The sequence below is a fragment of the Phoenix dactylifera genome, unplaced genomic scaffold (genome assembly GCF_009389715.1).
Source record: "Phoenix dactylifera cultivar Barhee BC4 unplaced genomic scaffold, palm_55x_up_171113_PBpolish2nd_filt_p 000860F, whole genome shotgun sequence".
Classification (NCBI taxonomy): domain Eukaryota; kingdom Viridiplantae; phylum Streptophyta; class Magnoliopsida; order Arecales; family Arecaceae; genus Phoenix; species Phoenix dactylifera.
In genome coordinates, this window is record NW_024068223.1 from 159476 (window position 1) to 165205 (window position 5730).

Below are 5730 nucleotides of genomic sequence, written 5' to 3' on the forward strand. Positions count from 1 at the left end.
ATTCAGATTCGATGAGGATAGTTCCTCGGGATTTGGTAACATATATATGTTCACAAGATTCTAGGGTTGAAGAAAAAGATTTTGGAGGAGGCTCACAACTCTATTAAACCATAAAATAAGGAGGCACCAAAATGTATAGAGATTTGAGGAAGAATTTGTAGTGTAATGGAATGAAGAGGGAGATTGCCGAAAATGTCATACAATATTTGCCAAACAACATCGTTACCTAGAGGTTCTATGCAAACCAGTCACAAAGCCCATGATAATGTTCTTCTATTTCCACTAAGCAATATGGAGAGACAACAATGACCTTGCAAATTTGTATACTAGGTAACTGATAAAGAAGGTACAATTTTACTTTTCAAAATTAGTTTGTTCATGCAAAGATTGGCAAACTTGTATACAAAGTAGATCGTGAAGTCGCATGAGTTTCTAGTAATTATTGTATTGAACAAGGATATTGAATTTACATGTTATACTAGAAGAGCCTACATAATTCCATGAGGACTAAAGTAAATTTTAGTGCAGCCTTTGACTCACAAACTAGTAGATAGATAGAGAGGACCAATTAGATCCTAGAGCACATGTTGAGAGCATGTGTCTTAGACTTGCGAAGTGCATGGAATAATCCTTTGTCTCTGGTAGAATTTACTTACGATAATAGTTACCAAGCTAGTATTCAAATGGCTGCTTTTGAGGTCTTTTATAACAAAAAATGTAGGTCCCCTATCTACCTGAATGATGCCGGTGAGATAAAATTGTTGGGACATGAGGTAGTGCAATAAAATATGGAAAATGTTTGGGTAATTAAAGAGTGGCTGCAAATAGCTTAAAGTAGGTAGAAAAGCTATATAAATAATAGAAGGAGAGAGTTAGAACTTGAAAGAGGGTGCCACGTTGTTTTGAAGGTGTTTCTTACCAAGGATGTGATGAGGTTCGAAATTCGGGACAAGTTGAGTACCTGATATTTGGGTCAATTCAAAATTTTGGATGGAGTGGTAGAAATAGAATCATGATTAGAATTACAATATGCCCTATATGGAGTGCAAGATATATTTCATGTATTAGTATTAATAAAGTATGTGTCATACCCTAGTCATGTAGTGGAGCTTAAATAATTGCAGCTTTAAGAGGATCTGATTTATGAATAGCATCCTATACGAATTGTAGACAAGAAGGAACGAGTCTCGAGATGCTGCATTATTCCTAGTATCGAGATTCAATAGAGTAATCTCACCAAGAGGGAGGCTACTTGGAAGCTGGAAGATGTGATGTGGACTCAGTATCTCAACTTTTTGATGATCCAAGTATGTCATTTTGAGGATGAAATTCTTTTAAGGAGAAAAGGATGTGAGAACTAGGCCCAGCTTTCGAGCTATCCTAGATATAGCTTTGAAAGACTAGGCAAGCGAGCTAAGGGCTTGACTGGGTGAGAACCCTTGCCTTTAAACCTCCTAGTCTTTTCTTTTCATCTCGTCCTCAATCTCTTCCTTTATTTATTCTTCTCCTCTTCTCTAGCTTCCTCACTCTTACCCCCCTCTATTATCATCATGATCTCACCAATTTTCATCTATCCCTTATCGATCTTCATTGCTGGCCACACTCAGACTGGTGAATCTATTTTCTAATCCTCGCTACTCTCTCCTACTCTCTTCTCCTCACTACCCGGTGCTATCTTACCTCTTTTGGAGCCTCCTCCACTTCGATCCAACTGGTCTTCTTCTCCATTTGGTTGATCTTCACTACCAATCACCCTCAGTTAGGTAAACCCTCTCTCCGGAGCTTATTCACCTTTTTCTACTCTATTTTTCTCATCCTACCTCACTCTCGTTGGTGCCAACCTTTTCCTTGATCTTGCTAGTTTCCCTCTTAACCTTGCCACATCTTGCAATCTAGTGCATCCAACCATGCCTTTTGCTCCCATATCTCCACCAAGTTCCATTCCTAGGGCCATTTGACCATCACTGCCTTTCTCTCTCCCCTCCACCAACAACCCGTGCTCGGGTTCATTTAGGGCCTTAATCCTTATAAATCCTCTCCATCCTAGGTTTTTTTTGTTGAATGGTCGCCTAGAGTGGTCCAGTTGCTAGGAATTCCAATTGTCCCTAAATGCTTGCTTATTGCTTGCTTGATATTTAACCTCTTGGTCGTGAGAGGGCTAGGAAGGTCCAATTGCTAGGAACCCAGTTTCCTCAAGGTCCCTACAATATCTGCTCGCTAGAAAGCTTTTTTATTAGATACCTTTAGTTATTGTGGTAGCCAGCTTAGAGCCCTACCTTTTAAAGCTGGTTGCATATGTTGATTTTAGAAATATTATCAGATCTTGGATTTTGCAAAGCATATAAATTTGTATAATCTTGCTAGTTATTAATATTAATTTTATTGGATATGTGTAGGTGCATTGTTGGGTTGCTTGGAACATCGGGTGTTGCACATTAAATATAAAAAATTCTTTTGTATATTTTCTTAGTATAGATATGCAATCTTGTATTATGTAAATATATAATTTAATGAGTGAAATTTGTCATAACTCCTATTGATTATGAATGCTTATGAATGGTTTTGATATAGGATGTAGCAATAGAACAAAATTTCTCAACTTTAAATTATGATATGGAAACCATGCTTCTTATTGAATTTAGATACTTGTGAGTAGCCCTGAATTGAAGCGGTTATGATGGAATGGAAAATTCCAATCTGGAAATTATATTTTGGAACCCTGAATGTGATTGTGTAATGCATAGTATGGTTCTTGTATTTATCTTGGTAAAGCTAAGTGATAGGAGGCGAAATGGATCGTCCAGCCCACAGCTAAAAGACCGCCTAGTTTTGGCCCAATAAATGCCAACACCGACCGGTTAAATCCTCGGTTCGGCCCATAATCAGTTCGGCCTCGGACTCTGCCAAAAGCTCCATCGGCCTCGGATATTCACCGACTCGTCCGATCAAGTTCGGGGCATCTCTAATGTTCGCCGACCCGCCTCGACCGAGCTCGGAGCGCTCACTTTAGTAGTACGCCTCGACCCTCGAGCTCAAGGCGCTCCACCGAGCACACTTTTGAATCCGGAGAGCCGAGCTACCCTCAACATCCGTCTAGCCACCTCGCCAAACACATGATGCGACCTCTCAACGGGTTCGGCCTCGCCAACAACCGCACCCATGTGTGCGCCCACGCTCTCCTACGTGGTCGTACATTACAATGCCACCACGCCACGCTTCGATAGCTGGCCCTGAACAGTCAAAGGACAACACCATGACTACTCCGACCATACCCTGCTACAACTATCGATACCTTACCGTTCGCGGAAAACGGACAGCACCACACGCCATCGGCCAGCCTTAGTTGTGCGCCGTTCGGTTCAGAGCCACCCCCCCTCTCATGATGAGGGTGGACAATACCTCTGCCACCTGGGCCTCTCCACCAAGACTATAAATAGCCCGGTCAAGTAACTTCTAAGGAACTTTTTGGCTGAACCAAATTTATCCCACTTTAACTTGATCGTCGGAGGGTCCTCATTGGAATTTGGAAACACCGGTGAGGCTTTTGGCAGGTCCGCCGATGCCGTCGTGCAGGAGATGGCCCCCGTCTTCTTCCTCCAACCATCGGTAGCTCCCTCGATTCCACTAGTATGGTCGCCCTCGGGCCAAATTTGAACCACAACACTAAGAGTGATGGGTTGCTTGCAAACTAATATAAATGAGAACTGGACTAGCCATATTATTGCTATTGCCTTATCACAGGCTCAAATATAGCATTATCATTCCATCATAGGATGGACATGTGGCACTATGGTTGCCTCATCACACATAGCACCCCCCTTAAGGATTGAAAATTTATGATGATGGATAGTCCAAAGTTGAAAATTTCTTAATTTTCTTATTATATACTCTTTGAATATATTGTTGCACTTGAACCCTGTTAAAGATTTATGATAGTGATCCATCTACTCGAACAACTACTAAATGATGAAGGTATTATTTTGGTTATATGGGATGCACTAATAAATGGTGACACGTTGGATAGTTTATTGGGAATTCAAGTATTGGTTAATTGGCATATGACAATTCATGTAACTACTATTTTTTTTATTATTGTGTTCGAGAAATTTTACTTTGATGTTAAGTTCATATTTTTTCTTCTATAATTTTTTAAGGCCACAAGATATGCAGTATTTTTCTTTGCAGGAACCTCATAGAATGTATCAAATACCTTTTAGAATATTGGAATCATTGTTGTTAGTCAACTTATGTAGAGCGGTTCTTGGTGGAGTTTAGTTGCATTATTTTTGAAATAATATTTGCACTTTATACCTTCTCCAAGATTTTGTGAGATATCAGAACTTGTATATTCCCTGTGTAATGCCTTATGGAATGTGTGGCCAGGAAAAGTAGCAGGCGGATGGATCGAAGAGAGAGAGGGAGAGAATGAGAGGGAGCGAGAGAGAACGGTGGATTAGCTGTGGCCGGCGGTGGAAGAGAAGATGGCCGGCACCGTTGTGAGGTGGTGGTTGAGGAGGCTTGCAAACAGGAGGGGAGAAGAAAAGAAAGCACCGACGAGAGCTCCCAAGTAGAAAGAAAATTAAAGAATGGAGGCGTAATGGGAGGAAAGAGAGACAGGAAAAAAAAATACCTATCTTAATTCTTATGTCTAGGGAGTATAAGATTTCGTAGAATTGCTACTTCTTGGCTTAAAGTAGATATCGTAGATTAATTACTTCAATGGCACTCCAATCCAAATCTTCAGATATGGGCACGAACTCTCTGGTGGTACTTTTTGACATCTTCTTGGATATATTGGACTAGTATTTGTATACAGCATGAAGCAGGAGATCTTTCTAATCTCAATTTGAATGCAAATATAAGTTGGTGATTTGTATCTCTTACAAAAAGAGGAAAAAAAAACTTTTGTTGGCTTAATTCCCAACAAAATTTTCTTCTCAGGATATCAAAATAGTTCTAAATTGCCTCGTGCATATATCTGACGGTTCACCAACATTACAACCTACCGTCTACATGCTTGCAAGAACAACCACTATTTCGGTGAGTCTCTTCCAATCGGGCCCTCTATTCTCCAAATGCGTGAGCAATACAAGCAAGCTATGATGATTCATCTCTTGAATCACTGAACAAAAGTTCATATACTTATATCGCCGTACAGCAAATTACTAAATCTCTTCAGCCACACCGAGCTACGAACACACGAATAACTGATCTCCAAGCCTATGACTCTGATACCATGTAGAACAGCATGGTCAATCTACTCCGCATAGCATGCCGTTCATGCGATTTGACTTTCCGATATGACAGATCTCGCTCTTAGATTTTGTCCAGTCCTGCTTGTAATGGCAAAAGTGATCCATATCGAGTTAAAGAATTCTCTTGGATCAAACAAAGTGCTTCGTAATCCACTGTTAGTTATAATCTGCGCTATGCTTCAACTTGAGTTAGTTGCTTCTATGGTTTCATTGTGTAACTTAACATTGTCGAGAGAGAGGAAAAAGTTTTTAAATATGTCACCTATTTGACTTCAGTGGCACTTCAGTACAGATTCTGAAATGATGCAGCCAAAGTTAATATCGCTGACGGTCTCAAGAAGGGAGCTGGGTCAAGTCATGCAGTGGAAGAGTAGGCAAATTATATATTTTTCCGATTCAGGTTGCTTTTTTTAATAACCAATCAACTTGCATTTAGTTAAATTAGCAAAGTACATGCTCAATTATGTGCAATGCT